Source organism: Anolis sagrei, chromosome 1 (assembly GCF_037176765.1).
Source record: "Anolis sagrei isolate rAnoSag1 chromosome 1, rAnoSag1.mat, whole genome shotgun sequence".
Taxonomy (NCBI): Eukaryota; Metazoa; Chordata; class Lepidosauria; order Squamata; family Dactyloidae; genus Anolis; species Anolis sagrei.
In genome coordinates, this window is record NC_090021.1 from 112,012,442 (window position 1) to 112,035,536 (window position 23,095).

The 23,095-nt window shown below is 42.3% G+C and overlaps 1 protein-coding gene across 4 annotated transcripts in view; it reads right to left on the bottom strand.

Annotated features, from left to right (window-relative positions):
• The window catches only part of KCNQ5 (potassium voltage-gated channel subfamily Q member 5), a 367,068-nt gene that overhangs the window by 198,558 nt on the left and 145,415 nt on the right, over nucleotides 1-23,095 (bottom strand). The window lies entirely within an intron of this gene.

Genomic DNA, 23,095 nt, shown 5'->3' on the forward strand with positions numbered 1-23,095 from the left:
GAGCTTATCCCATCTGGAATTGTGTTGTATATGATGGATGAGTGTATTAAGGAATTTGTCTTCTATATCTTCTATATGTGTATGAGTCTGATTTTGATATGGGTCTTAACTAATGTGGCAGATCCCTTCTCCAGGCTGCCCCCCCCCCCCCCCAGGTCAAAACCTTCACTTGGTCCCCTCATTCCTCAAGATCTCTTCCTGGATACGACACTTGATTCTCAAGGTGATCCCTATGTGGACCAGAGGATATATTCTTCTGGTAGTGGGTCATATGACCAGACTCTCTATTAAATATAATAGCAACAGCAAGAAGTAGTCACAAAAAAGAATAAGCAAGTGCATTAACACAGTTGGATTGTATGGCAATCCCTGAACTGTGTAATCATTCACAGTTCCCCAAACACTACTCATTCTTCCCCTTAACTGATTGTCCTAACTCTCACCATGTCTATTCAGTTTCACTGTTCAACCACTCAAAACAATCAACTCAACATATAACTGGTTAATCTACCACATGGGGAACCTCAGAAAGTTCTGGATTGAGTCCAGTATTTTTGAGGTGTGGACAGCTGAATTGGGCTAGACTTGTTCCAATCCAGTGGCTATACAACAGGCAGACCCACGCCTGTACCACTGGCTAGAAGTAGCTCCCCAGCAGAGCCTTGCTGGTGATGTCATTTTTGCTGATTACATAAAGCCTTGTTGTGACTTCACTAGATGCAACTTTACCAGCAAGACTCTGCTGGCCAGTGAACAAGGGGCAGCACCCCCAATGCATGGTTAGCATGGTCAGCTGTCTGGACTCACAAAGTACTGGAATACAGTAGTCTGGATTATTTTAGCAGTTCTCCTGTATACCATCTTTTTTGTATCTCTCTGCAATATTTCCCGTTTACCTTTTGTTGGAGACAAGCCTCAGTTCTTTCCTCCTTTCTCACTTCGTTGGCTGTAAATGACTGACTCCAATCAAGGTTGACCAGTTCTTCGCTTTAAAACTAATCTTGTAATGGTAAGTGACTGGAATATATATCTAGATAAGGAAACATTGGATAATATGTGAGGTAGGTTTCCCTTTATGAGCGTCATTGCTTCAAAGGACGGTATATAAATACAGTAAATAAATAAATGGCATTTGATTCCAGTGTAACTGTCATCTATCGATCGAACACGTACCCTCCTTCCTCCTTACTAATAAGGTTGAGCAATTAAAGGTTCCTTTTAACATTTATGGTGGTTGTGTTGCAAATTATATAACCTATTGCCTGCAGTTTTCTCTAAAATAAATAATATTACTGACCAGCACAAAGATTCAAGATTTGAATCTTCTAGATTTTTTTTCAGAAAGAATAAATAAATAGATAGATTTCATAAACTCTCAAGAATTTACAAATTAGTAGTTGCCACGTTGATAATTACATTTGTGGATTTAATTAGTAATTGATTAGATTAATATGGACTCTTTAGGAATCTTAGGTCCTCCAATATGGTTGTAATAAAACTGAACCTGTTGCTTAAGTAAAAGATCTACTTTTGACTCAATAGTCTTTATACTGTATGAGACATTTATCTTCTAAAATTTTCTAATTATTATTGTAATTATATTAAAATATTGTATTATTAGAAAATTTAAATGATCTAAATCAAAGTATGGGTGACAAGCATATCCACATCCAGGTAAGTTTTAGTCAGCTTCTGTTTCTCCTCTTCCAAAGCATTAAAAGCCAAAGTTTCTTGGATGGAACAATTACTATTCTAATCCAGCTCTTCTGCAGATGTCTCCATCTAATTGATAGAGGAAATTCATAGCTCTCATCCACTTGGCTGGAATACAGCAACACATCTGTTTAATAGACTGATATGTCTGATATAAAGTCAACAGAAATACTCTTTTCAGAATGATACTTTAAAACCAGGCTCCTGTCAAGACTTCAATCCTGGCAGAAAGAGACATTTTCTTAAATCTAAAATCCTTTAAAAACACGTTACGAACCAGCTTCCACTCCAGAAACTCTTTGAGGTGTCAGATGTGCGATATTCATCCTACTTGGTACTTCCTTTTCATTTCCCAAGAATGTGTTTTTATGCAGCCCTTTTGCCTGGCTGATCGTGACTCACATCTTCTCCCTTATGGCGTTTTGCTGTGATTAAGGCTGACTCAGTCGCACTCTCTGAAGGGCCTGCACTACAGGGAGCCAGCCCTTTTGCTATTACTATGCTATTAAATACCCAACGTGTTTCTATTTTTATATCACATAAGTATGCTCAACAACATTTGAGATCGTCATCGGGGGGGGAAAGTGTTAAACTTGGAATTGGTGGCTCGCAATCTAGTTAGGGCGCTTCAGGGTTTATCTACATTGTAGAGTTAATGCATTTTGACACCAGTTTGACTGCCATAGCTATGGAATCCTGAGAACTGTAATTTGGTTTTTTTAAAAATGTATCGTGTCAGAAGCAAATTGAGAAACTACAAATCACTTCTGGTGTGAGAGAATTGGCTGTTTGCAGAGACGTTGCCCAGGGAATGCCTGGATGTGTTTCCATCCAATGGGAGGCTTCTCTCATGTCCCCACATGGGAAGATGGAGGTGATAGACAGGAGCTCACCCCATGTTGCAGATTCGAACTGCCAACCCTCAGGTCAGGAGTTCAGCTGGCACAAGGGTTTAACCCCTTGTGCCATCATGGTGTTTGGTAATTCAACAGCACTCTTTGGCAGAGAAGGCTTAAACACCTTGAAAAACTGTAACTCCCATGATTTCATAGCACATAGCATGTTGTTTTTTTAAAAAAAGAAACAGATCTTTCAATAAAATGAAAATCATAAGAAACTGGAAGTTGATGGGGAAAAAAGAATGGGTTAAACAAATGTATAATGAGCAAAGCACTCGAACTTTGGTCATTGGGGAACTGACTAAATCTTGTAAAATACAAAAAGAGACCAGACAAGGCTGTCTCCTTTCTCTACTATTGCTTTTGTTGGTTTTATTGGTTTGAACAATATCCTAAGAAAAGCAGAATACATTAAAAATTAAGGATAAAAGGACAAAGTTGTAAGTTGTAAGTTCCTGCAGATGACTTAGTGATTTTTCAGAGGGCCCTTTGAATACAGGTCTGAACTCTATCCAGAAAGAATATGGAAGAGTATCAGGATTTAAAATTAATAAGGAGAAAACAGCAATGTTGAACAATAACAAGGCAAAAATGGAACTCAAAACCTTATCTGAGAAATTGGGTTTTCAAACTGTACAAAAAGATAAATATCTGGGAATTAACATATATACTAAAAATTCAGTGTTGTTTAAGGATAATTATGATTTAAAGTGGAAAGAAGTTTAAAAAGATTTGTATAGGTGGAAAGGTTTACAGCTATAAAGAGGAATGTACTACCAAAGACAGTTTTTGTTTCAAACCTTGATACTTAAATGGAACCCCATTTAAATGATAACAAAAAAGAGCTATCAACATTTATTTGACAAGGAAAAAGATCAAGGGTCAGATCCAAAATCTTGCAAGACGGTAATAAAAGAGGAGGACTAGGTCTTCCTAGTCTCAAACTCTACTACCATGCATGCTGGTTGACTTGGGACCTCATCACACTAGAGGATGAATCCACTTTAAATCCGGTCACTGCCTCTTGAAGAATTCTGGGATTTATAGTTTAGGGAGGAGCCTTTACCAGCCTCACTAAACTACAAACTCCAGAATTCTGCAGGAGGCAGAAACCAGATTTAAAGTGGATTCATTCTCTAGTGTGATTTAGTAGTTGGTTGAAGAACTGGTTCTTCCAGAGAAATGAAAGTTTACTACAACTAGAAGAAGAAAGTTTAAAATTTGGGATTAAAGCGAAATTGTTGTTAATATTTGAAATGGAAGAGGAATGGGTGAAATAATGAATGATTAAGTGGGCACAAAAAATTGGTAAGCAAATACAAATGGAACAATGGGAAAGAGTCTAGACAAAGAGTTTGAAATGTAGATTAAGTGACTTGAAAGAAAGGTTTTATAAGATGATGTACAGATAGTATCTGGCACTGGAAAAGATTGCTAAGATGTATGAAATAATTCTAGTGATTGCTGGGAATGTGGAGAAAAGGAGGGCACCTTTTATCATATGTGATGATTGTGTAAATGGGCCCAGAATACTGGGCACAAATACATATGATTTTAGAAGAAATTGCTAAAGTAAAATTTGAAATGAAACCAGAACTCTATCTTCTTGGCATATTAGATGATCAACTCGATAGAAAATGTGGAAGATTACTGTTATACAACAGCAGCAAGAATTATCTAGGCTCAAAGGTGGAAACACTCAATAATTCCAGCACAAGGTGATTTGCTTATGAAAATAAGTAAACTTGCAGAAATTGATAAACTTACTACATTGATTAAGGAGAGATCTCTAATTACCTTTAAGAAATACTGGGGCTCATTTATTGTGTTCCTCTCTCAAAGTTGGGGTCAAACCTCTATCACTAGTTTTTGGAGTATTTTTATGTGGGGAAAGGATATATCAATTGTTCATTTTCATTTAATAGGTGTAGAAAACTGAAAGGATACAAACCCTTAGATAATGTAGGCTGCATTTAATTATTTTTTATGTTTAGAATGTAGTTGTAATACTATGTTTTATTCTAGAAAAGTATTTTATTTTGTTTTTGTTTGTATTATTATTATATTATTATAACTTTATTTGTACCCCGCTAGCATCTCCTGAAGGACTCGATGCGGCTTACACAGGCCAAGGCCTCAAAACACAATACAACAATACAATACCTAAAGCAAATTAAAAGCAGTTAAGCAGAATAAACAACAAACAGTAAACAATACATCAAGACACTATAAAACTGGGCCGGGCCAGAGTAATGGGTACAAGATTAAAAGTGCTGATGTGGCAGGAGGTATGTAGGATTATAAGTAAGTGCAGTGTGCGGTGTGCAGTAATCTTAGTTCTACTAAAGTGCTTCTAGGACTTGGTATTGGAGGTTCCTAATCTGAGAAGGCACATCGGAACAGCCAGGTCTTCAAGTTCTTTCTGAAGACTGCCAGTGTAGGGGCCTGTCTAAGATCTCTTGGGAGGGCATTCCAGAGTTGGGGGCCACCACAGAAAAGGCCCTGTCTCGAGTCCCCATCAAGCACGCTTGCGACGCAGGCGGGATCACGAGCAGGGACTCTCCAGATGACCGAAGTGAACACGTGGGTTCGTAGACAGAGATGCGGTCACGCAGGTAGGGTGGTCCCAAACCGTTCAGGGCTTTGTAGGTAAGCACCTGCACCTTAAAATGGGCTCGGAAAATAAACGGCAGCCAGTGGAGCTCCTTGAACAGGAGGGTTGAACTCTCTCTGTAATGAGCCCCGGTTAACATCCTGGCTGCTGCCCGTTGGACCAGTTGGAACTTCCGAGCCGTTTTCAAGGGCAGCCCTACATAGAGCGCATTGCAGTAATCCAATCTAGAGGTGACCAAGGCATGGACCACCCCGGCCAGATCAGCCTTCGCGAGGTACGGTCGCAGCTGGCGCACAAGTCTGTATGTAGGTTTTTGTATTAATTTGTCAAACTAAAATTTTTTTTTTAAAAAAAGAGGAAAAGAATAATCTCGAGACACATTTAAAAATATTTTTATGAGTTTTTATTTTGCAAAATTACATTAAAAACATGGGATAAATACAATGGGGTGTTGTGGGGGGGAAGGTAAGCACAGAGAGGAATGGGGGAGGGATAATGGGGGAGGGATAGGGAAGGGAAGCGGGAGGGTGGGGAGAAAGTGCAGGGATTGGGGTAAGTCAGGTACTTCCAGGTTCGCCCAGGGACGCACATGCAATTGGTGTTTATGTACATCTACAGGTATGTATACCAGGTGTACGCTTCTATTTGTTTTCCCTTGTACGTATATTTATTTTTAACATTTTTTAAATCTCCTTGCTTGGTTTGTTTTACCAGTTTTCTCATTTGTTTAGTCCTTGGATTTCCTCTATAGGTCCATTATATACATCTCTTTGTTTTCGTCCTTTATGAATTCTAATACTACTTTCCAGTCGGTTCTTTGGGGTTTTGTGTAAATAGTTTGCAAAATGTTTTTATTTATGCAAGGCACCCCTGCTTTTGTTGTTTTAATTCATATGTGAATTTTGTTAGTTTTGGAGATTTTTTTCACTGAAACTTGATGAAGTGCTCTGTGTGTGTGTGTGTGTGTGTGTGATTGTAAGAACTCACTCTATTATTTCCATGTCATTTACGACTGGTACCAACTTTTCTACAAAAGACATCACATCCAAGAACTTACCTCCATTATTAACCTGTAATTTTTATCATTTGGTTAGCCAGAAATCATAATATTTGACCATTTATGATGTCAAATATTAAGATATTTGACAATTTAAGATGTCAAATATTAAGATTCCAGCAACTCAATTATGTATGATCATATGAAGGAGGTTCTTTCCTGGGCATAATGTCTTTAGAAGAAAAGTTGGTACCAATAGCAATGTCATTTAAGATGATTATATAATGCTGATATGTTCCATGCCACCGAAGTTTAATATTGATGAGTGATTTCAGTTCCCAGACTTCATTTTATATAAATATTACCTGTGTTATTCTACAGCTATATGAATGGCTGCACTTAAAAGGATTCTTCCTTCATTCAGTACAGAAGCACCTGACCATAAACATATAGGTATATCTGTGTATAAAAATGCATGTGACATTTCTTTTGTCATCCCTTTGAGAGGCCACTTTTTTGTGTGAGCACAGTCAGGGAACGTCAAAGTCTGGACTCACATAGAGTATGATAAGATGTTTGTGGAAACGATTCTACTGGTCTCTCTGTAATTGGTTTCTGCTTCTTTGAAAATCATTGTATTAAGTCCAGTCAGGTTCCTTTATACAAGGGGATCATACTGTGAACTGTAAGATGTGAAATCTGAAGTAAAAGACCAGGATAAATAATGCAATTTATACATGACTTTAGAACTACTGCACGAAGATCCACAGAAATCACTTCAGAAAACTGAGTTACTATAATTTAATTTTGCTTAATAAAATGTAAAATGGAATTGTTCCTTCATACAAATGTGTGTATGTGCCTTCAAGTTGCCTCTCAATTTAAAGCAACCTCAAGAATTTTACAGGTTTTTCTTAAGGCAAGGGATACTTAGGGGTTATTTTGCCAGTTCCACACATGGGAGAAAACATATGGAGCTCTGAAAAGAACAAGACAAGCTAATGATAAATTACTGGGATTACCAAAATATTTTGATATAGCATAGAAGCTTTTCAAACTCATATTGTTGTTTAAAATAAACAGATGTCTTCATTGTAGGAATCATTGCAGATGGCTTTTTAAATTAATTTGCTTCTGTCTTTGCAGTTTCCTTATGTAATGCAAACCACGGATAATCAAAGAAGTCTCTGCGAGGCTGGAGAAACGGAAAAAAGTATCCAAACTTAACTGGAATTCTACAACAGTTAGAGAATTTGAAAATGAACTTATTTGCTTCTTATTCTGCATTTGGTCTCCCCCCCCCCCCCCATTATTTGTACACAGCCTTAGGAGGAGCCAAGCCGATCACACCGAGATATCCAGTTTCCCCTAATATCCCGTCACAATTCTAATACTTGTTTATTATTTTGCACAACATGCTTCAATTACTCTATTATTCTCTAGTCAATAAGAAACCATTATATTACGTCTCCAAAGACCCTTAAAAACATGGCAGAATTGCACCATTGGCTGTACTCTGATTTCTTTAGTCTGATATTTGGGCACAGACATTTTGGTATTGAGTATTTGTAACAGAAGACAAGATGTGCATCATGTTCTATGTACATAACTTCGACTCATGCTTAAATCTTAATTCATAACTTTGAGTTTTGACAGAAAACAACATGAATAAAAATGGATGAGGATAAGCTCCCCTGGTTCAATGTCTATATTAATGTGCGAGCGTTGGGGGAAAAATGCAATACTGGGCTGGCAATATGAGCCATTGTTCTTTTCAGTGAATGTACTTCTATCACGAGTCCACATGAATAACATTGGGCTGTTCTCAGGGCAATATCTAAAGACAATAGATTTAGTCCAGATTAAACCCTGGACTATCATTTCATTTTTTGGGTATTCTATGTGGATAATTTGTATGGTTTTATATTCTATTTTCCCTTCCTTTTCTCTCTATGTGCATGTGTCTACTCATATATTTTCAATTGTACACCTTTAACAAGATGCACTGTTTTGGTTGATGTTCTGGCAACCACAAAATGGATCCCCTCTTTTCAGGAGTAATAATAGAGGCTACAAAAATCCACAAAATGTTATGTTCATTATAAATTCTAGAAGCAGTCATACATTCTGGTCATGACAGAAAAAGTTATATAAGGAAAGTTAATCTCCCTCTCTGCCGTCTATAAATCTATAATGCAGAAGGATTGCAAATACTGCATAACTTCCAAGCATTATTTTCAATCATAAGCATTAGATCATCATAGTTTAAACATTCCAAAGAAAGCATTTAAAAGCACTTATTTATTTCCTGTGTTTCTTTCATGCGATAGATAAAATTCCCTTGCTATGTACCATCTATCTCTTCTAGGTTATTTACACAGGCCATATCTCTGTGGGTTAAACTAATGAACATTTTCACATAATATAAGTAGGAGGCAAGGGGATCGTTGGATTATTGATCTGAAATTTTCAGCCCACAGTTTATTTTGATCAGCCTGTTTTGTAAAATCACATGCACTGAATCATCCTTTCTAATTAGCTCTGCACGGTTACTCAAGCAAAAGGCTTCCATCCCAGGACTTCTGGGGAGGATGGCTTAGAACAACTTTGCTTTCAAAGCATATTTTAAAAAAATGGGTTTCAAACTATTTTTCAGATTGTTTCAGAGTAGTTCTCTGGTTCAGTTCTTGTGGGTTTTTTCGGGCTATATGGCCATGTTCTAGAGGCATTTCTCCTGACATTTCGCCTGCATCTATGGCAAGCATCCTCAGAGGTGAGGACCTCACCTCTGAGGATGCTTGCCATAGATGCAGGCGAAACGTCAGGAGAAATGCCTCTAGAACATGGCCATATAGCCCGAAAAAACCCACAAGAACTGAGTGATTCCAGCCATGAAAGCCTTCGACAGTTCTCTGGTTATTTGAATAAAAACAGTTTTTCTAAATAATAATAAAAACTGAAGTTTATGCCTTAAAACTCACACGTCAACAGATTGTAGAACAGATATAAAAGAGGATATCAGAAATTCAGCTTTATTACTTTGTTCATTCACTTAACTTGTGAGTATCCCTCAAACCCAATGTCCTCTGGACAAAAGGCATATAGACAACAAAATCTACTAAAACAGGAGTGGTCAAAGTTTAGGACACTGAAGACAGCTCTAGGGGCCTCATCATAAAGACCAGGCAAATTGTTTCACTTCACCAGGCATCTGGGAGAAAAGAGAGGGGCTGTGGGGTGAATCTGTCATCCCAAGCACAGATCTCTCTTGGTGATGCTTTCCCCATCACATGGGGAAAGTGTCACCCTTCTGGTGAGACTTTGTGTTGGCTCCATTGGAGCCAGCACAACACAGGAAGCCTCCCAAGTTGGGAGGAAAGTGTCCACTGATGCTTTCACCCTGTTTGGGGATGGGGCCTCTGCTGGAACTTACACAATGTAATGTGATGTCTGGTGTGGGGCTCCATCCATTAGATGGGGTGAAAGCATCCCAGAACACTAAATTCACCCCATCTGAAGCACACTTCCAACAACACATCCCTGCTCTAAATAAACAGCTATGTTTTCACATGAGTGACTTTATATGTGAGGAAAATGACAAGATATGGGGCAGCCCTCAACGTAATGCTTTGCAATCATCTGGGTGGGAGGCAACCAGAGGAATAAATCATTAATGAGGGCATATTTGAGACACCAACCTAAGGTGGTAAATAGTTATCTTACTCCCTTAGAGGACACTTGTGCCTCTAGTCGCATAGGGAGATTTCCAATCCCAAACCATAAATTTTATTACTTTTCCTTGAGCAAGCACCCCTCCAGGAAAAGTAGAATGCCCACAAGATGCCCAAATAAAAGTAAAACACCCATTGCCAAGTACCTGTTTTATTTTAATTATCTTCTTTTTTTGGCCTTCTTCCAGTCTTTACTGTGGCCAGGCACGCGCGCGCGCACACACACACACATTTGTATATTATATGTAAATACAAAAAAAATACTAAAATCTAGAAAACAAGCATCACTACTTGAGCTGTTCAGCACAAGAATGGATTAAATAACTATAAAGGGTACAGAAAGGGAACCCACTTGGGATGATCAGCATGGCTGTATGCAATTTAACTCTCAAATATTGTACTCTTGTCTTTTAAAATGACAGTGGCAAGAAGATCTGACACAGAACTAGATTAAATATGCTATCTCCAGAGAGCAACACCTGTGCCCTCTTTCATACGCACATTTTTCTGGCTGGCGCTGCCTCTCCATCACTTCACACTGAGCAAACATGTCAACAAGAATGACTTAATTTGGACATATACTTGATTGGAAGAGAGAAACAGAAGCAAAGCTTCCTTGATATGGGAGGTTGACTGAAAAAGAGAGCAATCAGGATAAACAGACAGTTCAATCATGAAAATGTAAGAAGAGCCATTCTGGAACAGACCAAAGGTCTATCTAATCCAGTATTTATTCATGCAGTAGCTGTCATGAATAGAAGTCATTTAAAATATACAGAAATTTTCTCCATGCATTTCTTGAATCCCTTTTCAAAGCTATCCAAGTGAGTGGCCATTGGTATATCTTGTGGCTATGAATTCCATGGGTGTACTATATGAAAATGTATTTCATCTTATCTATCCTGAATCTTCAACAATTCAGTTTCAGGAAGTATCCCCAAACTCTAATATAAGTGAGAGGGAGAAGTAGCTTCACACTTCATATAATCTTGTATATCTTTTTCCTTACTTTTCTTCCCCCCCCCCCCCCAGCCACCAGCACTATAATGGAAAGGGAAATGCTCTAACTTTTTATGATTTTGATTGCTTTTTGCCTTTCCCAGTTTATTTACATATGTTCAGTCAGTTGCATGTTGCATCAACTTGTTTTCCAGTAAACACGCTTATAATAGCCTTGTTGTTATTGCGATGTGACTTCAAGTCATTTCTGACTTATGATAACCCTAAGGTGAATATATCACAGTATTTTCTTGGCAAGATTGGTTTGGGGGCGGGGAGGTTCCCTTGACTTCGTCTGAAGGTGAGAATGCCCAAATAACCAGTTGGGGTTTCCATGGGCTGAGCGGATATTTTAACCTTGATCTTCCAGTGTCTAAGGCCAACACTCAAACTGCTATACCATGCTAGCTCTCTTATAGTGACCTACCTTTAAAATATATATAATAATTATTATTTTTAAAATTTACTAATCTGGAAGCAATGATATGCTAAAAATTAAACATGCTTTTTAGGCAAATGAAGTTTGGGATGGAGGAAAAGTGGAAAACAACCTTGGAAACAAGTTATTAAAGAATGCTTGCAAAATTCAATAAGCATTGACTAATCAGAGAAGAGAACACTGTTATATCTATTTTTCTCTCTTCAGCCCTCTTTCCAACACATTAGGTTTTTCCTAGTTCCTGCTTTCAATTTCTTATTATGTTTTTTTTTAAATGACCCCAAGTATTACCAAATAGGAATCCCTCTCATTTTGACAGTGATTTAGAGAAAATCCATGAAGGAATATGTGAAGTGGTGGGAGTTGGCCACTGATTATATACTTCTTCATTTTAAAGTCAGACTCCTTCATTTCAGAAATTAATTTTCTTTTTTCATGTAGAACTCTAGTGATTCCCATGTGAGTAGATTGATGGATTTATCCCACACTGTAAACTTTAAAGGAGCTGTCCAAAGTTCTGAACACAAACTCCCAAAATATGTTAAGTACCGGCCTGCACAACTTGTCAGTAGTAAGGGGCCAAAATTAGATAGGCTAAGCATCTTAGGGCAACTCTATCAGAATTTTCTTGTCATGATTTATTCAAAAGGGTCTCTGCCTTCCTCTGAGGCTGGGAGAGTATGATTTACCTAAAGTCACCCAGTGGGTGCAGAGCTGTGGCCCAAGCTTCAAGCAACGACACCTCGCTCTCTGAACTGTGAATTCCTTCTCTGTTTCCTACCTTCCTTCCTTCCTTCCTTCCTTCCTTTTCTCACACTCTCCTTCTTTCACTCTCCTTTTCTTTCCCTTTTTCTTCCTTTTCTCCCCCCCCCCTCCTTCCCTCTCTCCCCCCTCCCTTTACACAAACTAGAGAAGTCCAAGGCAGATGAGTCCTGGTGTGTGGAAGTGGGCGACAAGTAGGTGTGAGGCAGATGTGCTCTGTGAGCCACACCAATGGCTTCTATAGCTCGCATGTGGCCCAGGGACCACATGTTATACAGACCTGGTTTAGTACTTTAGACAAATCCTTTAACTTCATGCAGTAAATATTCAGTTGACATGGAAGACCATGCAGAACAACTCCTGGTACAAATAAATAACATCCAGGAACATTGCCCAGTAATTACTTTTTTCCCAGTATGAGCTAGTAATTCTGCATTCTGGTTTGAGGAGTAGATATACTCCTCCATTGAAAAATATCTGAATTATGTGAGTAGTAAATTCTTGAATTCTCCAACTGAATGGGAAGAAATAGAACTTGCACTGTTATATTTAAGTCAATGAAGTACAAGATCTATAATCTATAGTGCAATACTATACAAGCTTACTTCAAAATGTCCTACTGTCCTTAATGGAGCTTGTTTTCAGGTAAGTATACACATGTATTATAATAGGAACAGAATGTTATACTCTGAAATTCTGACATTTTTTCAATAAAAATTCCAATAAATTATAAATTTTATAATCAGAGCAGATCAAAGCCAATAAAATATTTTTTTAGTAATCATGGTAAAATCTTTGCTCCATATGTTTAAGAATCCCTCACTATTTGAAAATTATTTTGATTCCTTGAAACATTACTAGAAACAGTTCTCAAAACACTCATGAACAACACAAGGCACAATCCATCTGAGTTCAAGAGTACTAGTGGCCTCAACAGAATGCTTCTCAAATGAAATTTTCATCACTTTCCACATTTCCAACATTGGAGCAACTTAAAAATCTCAGTTGATCATTTAGAAATACAGTTTAGGCAGCCAAAGAAAAGGCAACAAGCGATTACCATGGGGATGCAGATACAGTAAAAATAAGCATTCTTAGAGTGAACAATTTTCAGTGTCTCGTTCTAAATGCTAGAAATATGGACAATGAAGCAAAATTTCATTTTGGTGGCAAGATTCTTTGGGGAGCAAAGCATTCATTTTGCCTCCTTCCTCCTAGCTACAGCTTTGGCTGGAAGACATATGTTATCTTTATAGGACTTTCCTTTTCTGTCCCTTTTCCCTTGGAGCACCTTCATGCTTGAAACAATAATTTGGAGCAGGTTTTAAAGGCCTACAGGATGCTAGTGATTTTGAGCATATCTTCAAGTCACATGTTGACTTATGGTGACCTTGCTCCTGATTCCACAGGCAACACCTAACTAGCAGAATGATCATACCTGATTTCACCTTTTTTTGGCAACACTAACTTAAAATACCCAGCATCTACAAAGCATAAATTAATGAACAAATGGATGAATAATTGTATATTTACTCTGGAAGCCAGACAATGACCTTGCACAACTGGGCCCCGACATGTACAAGGTATCCTAAGCTGTCTTCAGAAACAAAATGTTCTGCAAGCCTTTTGATAATTCACATGATGTTCTTCCCTGCACTCAGACCCCCCACTTTTCACTCTTCCCAATCAGTTAATTACTTGTTTTTCTCACATGCATACAGATTGGATTCTCGAATTTAGAATCCATTTTCCATCCCTGCCTATGTGGCACTAGCAATAAAGCACAATAGATGTTTGCCATGGTTCCACTCCAGCCTGCCAGATCCTGCCAAAGGAAGTAGTGTAATGATACTGGCAGATGCAATGTTTGTGCCAGACCCTGTTCTTTGGTTCAGGCCAGGCTTGTTAGCATGTCCTAGACACCACAATCAACAAACTTAAGCCAAGCTCCTCATCTGATCCCAACATGCTTCTACATCTCCTGTTTGTTAAATAATTCTTGGTTATTTCACTTTGTTTCTTGTTCTATTCTACATCCAACTAATTGTAACTTTAAACTGTAATGCGGACCTTGTATCTAAAGACTTCCCCAATAAAGATACAGAAATATATATATTAAAAATAAAATAAAAATAGCCCACTCCAGATTTTTTAGTAAGCCTGTTAAAGAAAAGTACTCTTGCTTGAGGCCTTAACTAGGGAAGGTGCTATAAGCTAACTGAGCCTTATGTGAAAATGAATTCTTCCTGCCAGGAGTCCTAAACACAACAGTTGAATGTCATCTGCTTATTTCCCTACTTGAATCCTGGTTTTTGTTTCTAATGCATGCGTCTTTCTCTGTCTTCCCTAAGATTCTTCTGTGCATTTTCTCCAGTTGCTTAGAATTCTCCATTCTCCTTCTTGCTAGTTCACCTTACTGCTTCTCACTACAGCTTTGGATCTGATTCTACATTTCTGTATCACAGACCAGTTTCAGTTGAGGAGAGAGCTCAATAGAAAAGCAGATACATTGCATTCAAAGGGTTCAAGTTCAGTCTTTGCCATTGGCAATTAATGGGACCCAATAGCAAAGTTGAGGAAGAGCTTAGCTTGAGACCTTGGAGAATTGTTGCCAAAGGATGAATGTTCTTGAACACACTGTTGCTTGATCAGCACACAACTTCCCACAGAGCTTCAAAGAGTGCTTCTTCTCACATCTTACTAATTATTCAGTATGCTATCTTTCATTTTACTGGGAATGTTTCCCCCCTTTTTTCCTCTTCTGTGTCCTTCGTAAGATAGTAAGAGGTCTTCATCTTCAGTAATACAATGTAAACACCCTTTGTTTTGTACAGAGTTTAAATAATAATAATAATAATAATAATAGACAAAATTGAAGGAAAAGTTGACAAGGAGAAGACCTGGTTATGGCTCACGAATGGAACCCTGAAGAAGGAGACAGAAGGCCTGATTCTTGCAGCCCAGGAGCAAGCCATCAGAACCAATGCCATTAAGGCCAGGATTGAAAAATCAGCTAATGACCAAAAATGCAACTTTCAGATCCAGACAGACAAAGTTTTGGAACACAATACACCAGACATCATGATTGTGGAAAAGAAAAAAGTCTGGTTTATTGATGTCACCATACCAGGTGACAGTCGCATTGAGTAAAAACAACAGGAAAAACTCAGCTGCTATCAAGACCTCAAAATCGAACTGGAAAGGCTCTGTCATAAACCAGTACAGGTGGTCCCAGTGGTCATCGGCACACTGGGTGTCATGCCAAAAGATCTCAGCCGGCATTTGGAAACAATAAACATCGACAAAATCATGATCTGTCAACTGCAAAAGGCCACCTTACTTGGATCTGCGTGCATCATTCAAAGATACATCACACATTCCTAGACGCTTGGGAAGTGTTCAACTTGTGATTTTGTGATATGAAATCCAGCATATAGATCTTGTTTGCTGTGACATACTGTGCTTTTGTGTCAATAATTATTTTATTTTATTTTTGTACCCTGCCTCCATTTCCCTGAAGGAACTCAGGGCAGCTTAAATGGGGCCAAGCCCAAAAAACACAGTTAAAATATAACTATTCTTTCAGCTCTATAATTCCTTTCCTTCTTTAATACCTGGCAAGCATTTGTTCATCTGCCTATGAAGAAGTCTTTGAGAATAGATGTAACACATTAATTCTGCTGTTTAAACATGCTACAATATAGTTTTAAACATTTTTAAATGCAAAGGACAATATGATATAGAAAAATAATGTAATTTGTTTTCATTTCAGCTTTACTATGCAATGCATGTTTTGACAGTTTATACATAGAAACATTTAAAGAAAAAAACCCTACCTTTCTATGGATCTATTTTTACTGTGCCCTTTAAAAACTTTCATTGATTTATTAAATTAAACGTATAATATATAACTTTATAAAAACACAGTTAATATTGTCTAGGGAAGAAAGGTTTATATTGTTTTCCGTAGACAAATAATCGTTGTGCATATTTGATTGAGGAACAATTCTGATTACATTAAGAACTAGGAAAATACAGTTCAAAAAGTGAACTCAGGAAATTTCCAGAGATTACTGAGTGATCCTGATAAGTGAGGATAGGTTGCTTGTTTAGTGGCTTTCACTACACTCCTAAATCCTTGGAGATTTATTGTTCTGGGTCTTGATGCCCTTTGTCCTTGACTACATTTTCACCACCAATTGATTTGAACAGTGTCCCATGGGACATGATTCGTGGATGTTGCTCAATCTATGAGCAGTTATCAGAGTTTATGAACAGATTTATATGCATTTCAAGGATCTTGGCTGACCTTTTTCCATTAAAAGTCTGTGTCATAGTGTCTTAGTACCTAGACATTTAAATCACTTTCCTTGACTCTATGGTATTAGGTTACTCAGCAGGCTGGAGTGATCTGTGTTTTTCCATTTCCAAAGAATTTATCCTCACTGAATACTGCAAGATGATTGGACAAATGAAGTGCTAGTCTACCAATTGTATTTACTTTGAAGATGCATGTTTACACTGTCTTACATATACAACTTTTCTTTCAAAATATTTTCTTCAGAAATTATTTTTTTTATCATGCCTCCAAAGACAGTCACTATGGTAGACATTTTTTTAAAAGATGGGTCTTTTAAACTACAAATGAAACATTTGCCTTTCGATTATTTGTATTCTCTTACTGTTTGAATATAATGGAGGAATCAAATAACAAAATGCCAATCAGTGTCTTAGAGCTGTTGTGGGAGCGTGACATACAGTTGCTCTGTCTCACTTTTTCCCATCTGGTGGCCTCTAGAAATGCTGGACAATGCCTCTTTCTCTGTAGTCAGTAGGAACCTTAGTCTGACACACTGATGACCTCATCATATGGAGTAATTTGCCTCTGGTATGCCAGTTCCTCTGCCCTTTTGCCATAGAGCCCATCCCATAGCGTACACCTACTTTCAGTGGGGCTCTGTGGCAAAAAGGGAGAGGAAGCACTGTACCTGGGAGGCTTCCCAGGTTGCATTTGCAACAATGGGGGGAAGCCAGGTGGTGGATGCTTCCCCCATAAGATGGGGCCAAGGGTAAATCAAGTGATGTGGGGCATGTGGCAATGGGTTCCCTGCACACCCTACTGGGCCCCTACATATTCAGCATGATGCGTGGCAGAACATGCACCTGGGACAACACTGGGCTGGGTAAAACAGACTGCTTTGTGTCAACCTGTTGAGTTATCACATGGAACTTACTCTGCAAGGACCTGTTTGTGAGTCCCATCTGTGACAAATGTGGTCTAAGGAAGAGGATTTGGTTGAAACACTGTTAGCTTCACAAAATGAACTTATTGTATGTGAGGAGGATTAGGATATTTTAACCCATTTGATGCACTGGCTAACCCACTTGTATTTTGTGGCTGCTATAATTTATTTATTTATTTATTTATTATTTGCACTTGTTAACCGCCACTCTCAGCCCTTGTGGGCGACTCGTGGCGGTGTACAAAACATAGAACATAGAAAGACAACAGTTTACAATAGATCAAGACCATAACACAACATCTTACGAGTACACAACTAATTAAACTAAAAATCCGCTTCGTCTTGTTTGGGGTCATAATCAATCTCATAGTCATAGTCCATTCCGGTGGTCATTCCAAAAACATAGCACTTAACTGAAGGCCTTTTCGAAGAGCCAGGTTTTCAGGCCCTTGCGGAAGGCCATGAGGGAAGGCGCCTGTCTGATTTCAGCAGGGAGGGAATTCCATAGCCGGGGGGCCACCACCGAGAAGGCCCGCTCTCTCGTCCCCGCCAGGCGTGCCTGTGAGGCAGGCAGGACCGAGAGAAGGGCCTCCCCAGATGATCTCAAGGTCCTCGTGGGCTCGTAGGCCGAGACGCGGTTCTCAAGGTATTTTGGGCCGGAACCGTTTAGGGCTTTGTAGGATAACACCAGCACCTTAAATTGGGCCCGGTAGCAAATCGGCAGCCAGTGGAGCTGGGACAGCAAGGGCGTTGTGTGCTCCCTGCATCCCGCTCCGGTTAACAACATGGCTGCCGCGCGTTGAACTAGCTGGAGCTTCCGGGCCGTCTTCAAGGGCAGCCCCACGTAGAGAGCGTTGCAGTAGTCAAGGCGGGATGTGACCAAAGCGTGTACCACCGTGGCCAAGTCAGACTTCCCAAGATACGGGCGCAGCTGGCACACGAGCCGAAGCTGTGCAAATGCTCCCCTGGTCACCGCTGAAACCTGGGGATCCAGGCTCAGCGATGAGTCCAGGGTCACACCCAAGCTGCGAACCTGCGCCTTCAAGGGGAGTGCGACCCCGTCCAGCACAGGCTGTAACCCTATACCCTGCTCGGCCTTGCGACTGACCAGGAGTACCTCTGTCTTGTCTGGATTTAATTTCAGTTTATTCGCCCTCATCCAGACCGTTACAGCGGCCAGGCACCGGTTCAGGACTTCGACAGACTCCTTAGTAGCAGGTGGAAAGGAGTGACAGAGTTGGACGTCATCTGCGTACAGGTGACACCGCACCCCGAAACTCCGGATGATCTCACCCAGCGGCTTCATGTAGATGTTAAACAGCATGGGGGACAGTATGGAGCCCTGAGGAACACCACAGGTCAAAGGCTGTGGTGTTGAACAGGAGTCCCCCAACAACACCTTCTGGGTCCGACCCTCCAGAAATGACTGGAGCCATCGCAAAGCGGTGCCCCCAAGACCCATCTCTGCAAGGCGTCCCAGAAGAATACCGTGGTCGACGGTATCGAAGGCCGCTGAGAGGTCCAGGAGCACCAACAGTGACACACTCCCCCTGTCTAGCTCCCGGCGGAGATCATCCACTAAGGCGACCAAGACCGTCTCGGTACCATGTCCCGGTCTGAAGCCAGACTGTGCCGGATCCAGATAATCCGTGTCTCTCAAGAATACCTGGAGTTGTGAGGCCACCACGCTTTCCATGACTTTGCCCAAGAAGGGAAGATTGGAAACAGGCCGAAAGTTGTCAAATTTAGTGGGGTCCAGTGATGGTTTCTTCAACAGCGGCTTTATAATAGCCTGTTTTAGGCTCGCTGGAATCGTGCCTTCCCGAAGGGAGGCATTAACCACCACCGTTACCCACTCGGCCAATCCGCCTCTGGCCTCTTTCAGAAGCCAGGATGGGCAGGGGTCTAGGATGGACGTGGTAGGCCTCATTCCTCCAAGTATCTTGTCCACATCCTCGGGTTTCACAAACTGAAAAGAATCCATCAAAATAGGACAAGCAGGTGCTTGTGTCACATCCACAGAGACTGCATTTAATGTGGCGTCCAGCCCAGAACGGATCAAAGCGACTTTGTCTGCAAAGAACCGAGCAAATGCTTCACAGCGCGTGGCCGAGTTGTCAGGGCTCCCACCTGAAGTAGGGGGAGTTAAAAGACCTCTGACAATCCGAAACAACTCCGCCGGACGGTTTTTTGCAGACGCAATAGTGGCCGCAAAGAAAGTTTTCTTTGCGGCTTTTATTGCCGCGGCATATGCCCTTAGAAAGGACACAAACCGTGCTCGGTTTGGCTCGCTTGGGTCCGAGCGCCACACGCTCTCTAGTACCCTCTTCCTTCGCTTCATCGCTGCCAGCTCCTCAGTGAACCAAGGAGCTGGTTTAGCTCGGTTACTTGAGAGGGGACGTTCCGGAGCGATCCTGTCAATTGCCCTGGTCATCTCCCCATTCCAGAGAGCGACCAAGGCCTCGACATGGTCACCTACCGAGGTAGCGGGGAAATCCCCAAGAGCCGTCAGGAATCCATTCGGATCCATAAGCCTCCTGGGGCGGACCATCTTAATGGGTCCTCCACCTTTGCGGAGGTTAGGGGGCGCAGTGAGCCTAAATCTGATCAGGAAGTGGTCGGTCCATGGCAACGGAGAGATAGACAACTCCTCCACACCGCCACCCTGCTCCCATCCCTGGCAGAAAACCAAGTCCAATGTGTGTCCAGCACAGTGGGTGGGGCCAGTTATTTGTTGGGACAGCCCCATGGTTGCCATGGCAGACATGAAGTCCTGAGCCGCTCCTGTGAGGGTCGCCTCGGCATGGATGTTGAAGTCCCCCAGCACAAGAAGCCGTTGGGACTCCACCACCAGGCTCGAGACCACCCCCGCTAGCTCAGGCAGGGAGACTGTAGTGCAGCGAGGTGGACGGTACACTACAAGAATCCCTATTCTGTCCCGGTCACCCACCCTCAGGTGGACACATTCGAAATTTGTGGTCTGCGGGATGGGACTCCTGGTCAGATGGATGGAATCTCTATAGACCACTGCGACCCCGCCTCCCCGTCCTCCGGTTCTTGGTTGGTGTTGCACGGAGAAGCCCGGAGGACAAAGCTGGGAGAGGTTTACGCCCCCCGCTTCATCCAGCCAGGTCTCCGTGATGCACGCCAGATCTGCCCGCTCCTCCAGGATTAAATCCTGGATCCAGGTCGTTTTTCCGTTGACAGATCTGGCGTTCAACAACACCACCTTCAAACCAGAGGGCCCGCTCACCTGGTTACACCAATTTACCTTAGGAGACCGGTTGGGGATTGCTAATATGGATAAGCGGTCCGAATTAGGCCGAATTCGAGGTCTCCTTTTTCCGCATCTCCTCCTTCCCACCACGACCTCTATGGGGGCCCCTCGGCTAATGGAACACCTCCCCCCCTCCATGCCGCAGTCTAAAGACAAGGTCTTACTTTCTGCTTTGTTCGTTGTTTGATTTTTCAGTCCTTGCCAAAATCCTTTCTTCCCCTCTACCCCCCTCCCCACCTCATTTTTATTTACAGGGTCCAGCCCACCTCCTCCCCTGTCCCTTACACTATACAATAGTAACAAGGATAGTACACAAAGGGGGATGGGGGACCACATGGATAACAGCAATACAAGGTGGTGTTAGATGTTCCGGCCACACCAATAGAATAGTTCGTAGAGTGCACAAGTCTTAGGTGCAACACCGTCAGTAATAATAATTCAGTCAGCAACTACGTGCCGTTGGGCGCATTTGTAAAGTGCTAGGTCTAAAGTGCAAAGAGTGCCCTACATTGATTGGACGGTAGCTAAAGTGCGACACAGAGGGACAGGAAGGGGGCGAAAGTGCTAGTGCAGTTGGCGGCAGAGGCAGGCGCCTTAAGGTGCTCTCTTACATAAAGTGCTATATTTCGTACTTATCACATTATCAACCGATAAAGCCCAGGAATGTGCAAGCTGATGGTATATAATCACCCTCCTATGGGGCTGAGATGATGGCAAGTTAGCTCAATGCTGTTATGACCCAGATGGGATCACTAGACGGTTGTAATGAAGCGGATGGGGCTTCCGGAGATGGCAACTCGGCAATGGGACAGCACGGTTGGTCGGTTACAGTATTACACACTCTGTACTAACGCAGAGAGGGCCGGCACAAAGATCTACACAACGGTCTACACAACGGTCTATACAAAGGCCAGCACAAAGGTCTACACAGAGGTCTACACAAAAAGGTCTGCACAGAGGTCTACACAGAGAAGGCCAACACAATATAAGGTCTACACAATATAAGGTCTACATAAGAAGGCCAGCACAAAATGTCTACCCAGGGGACTGCACAAAGTCAGTCTCGTCGCTCCGTCCAGATGGAAGGGTGGGACGGCCGTTCAGATGGTCCGGCGGTGGTGCGGCCTATACGGCTCTCAGCGATGGCGGCGTCCCCCGGCCCGGCCCCTGTGGTGGTTTTGGCTGGGCGATGGCGGCCGCAACCCAGCAGCAAGCTGGTGGTGATAGCGGCCGCGGCAGCCGCGGCGGCGGCGATGGTCTGGCCTGGCGGCGATGGTCTGGCCTTGCTGGTGGGGGCTGCAGCCTAGTGGGGGCGATGGCGGTGGCCCCCCAGCGACGGCAGCAGTGGCGGCCCGGTGGTAGCTTGGCCCCTGCGGTGAGGCAGCGCTGGTCAAATCCCGGGCAGCAATGACTCAGCAGCAAAAAGAGGCCGCAACTCCACAGCGGCCTAGCGGGAATAGCGGCCGCGGCCTGTTGAAAATGGCAGCGGCAGTCCCGGCGGGGGGCGGCCTGGCAGTAGCCCAGCCCCTGCAGTGGGGCGGCAACGGGCCTGTCCAGGCGGCGCGGCCCAGCCGCGGCCTGATGGTGGTGGCGGCCGCAGCGGTGGCGGCCTGGCAGAACGGCGGTTGCGGCGGCAGCAGCCCGGCAATGGACCCGCTCCTGTAGCGGGCGGCCGAGGTCTCGTCCGGCCGCGGCGCAACTCAGCGACGGCCTGGTGTTGCCGGCCCAATGGCGGCCACGGCCTGATAGCAGCAGCCCAGCGGCGGCAGCGGCCCGGCGGCAGTCCGGCCCCCGCAGCGGGGCGACGACGGTCCCGTCCGGCGATGGCAAAGGCGGCCGCGACGGAGGCCCCAGCGGCCTGGCGGTGGTCCGAGAGCGACAGCGTCCCAGCAGAGGCAGGAGTCCGGCGCCCAACGGCAGCAAGGCTGCGGCTCAAGTGGCGGCCCAGCCGAGAGACTGCGATAACACATCTTAAATGAATATTTATTTATTTATTTATTTACTACGCTTATATACCGCAATTCTCAGCCTACTGGCGACTCATTGCGGTGTACAACATAGAAAAACAGGTGCAAGGTACAACATCAAATAAAATAATCCACAATACATAATTATCAAAACATCTCATCAAAACATCAACCTTATTACAATACCATTCCGAGTCGTCTCAGCGTCAAATTCACAATCCGATACCATTCCGTTATTCCATTCCTATGGTCAGGTTACCAGTCATTGCACTTCTATTCAAAAGCCTTCTTAAACAACCAGGTCTTCAGCTTCCTACGGAAAATCAACAGGGAGGGGGCTAGCCAGAATACTGGTAAATGCTTTTAGGGTATATGTTGTAACATTTTATTCATATTTTAGTTACTATATCTTATTGGATTTTTTTGTATTATTTTCATCTCAATGCTTAATTCT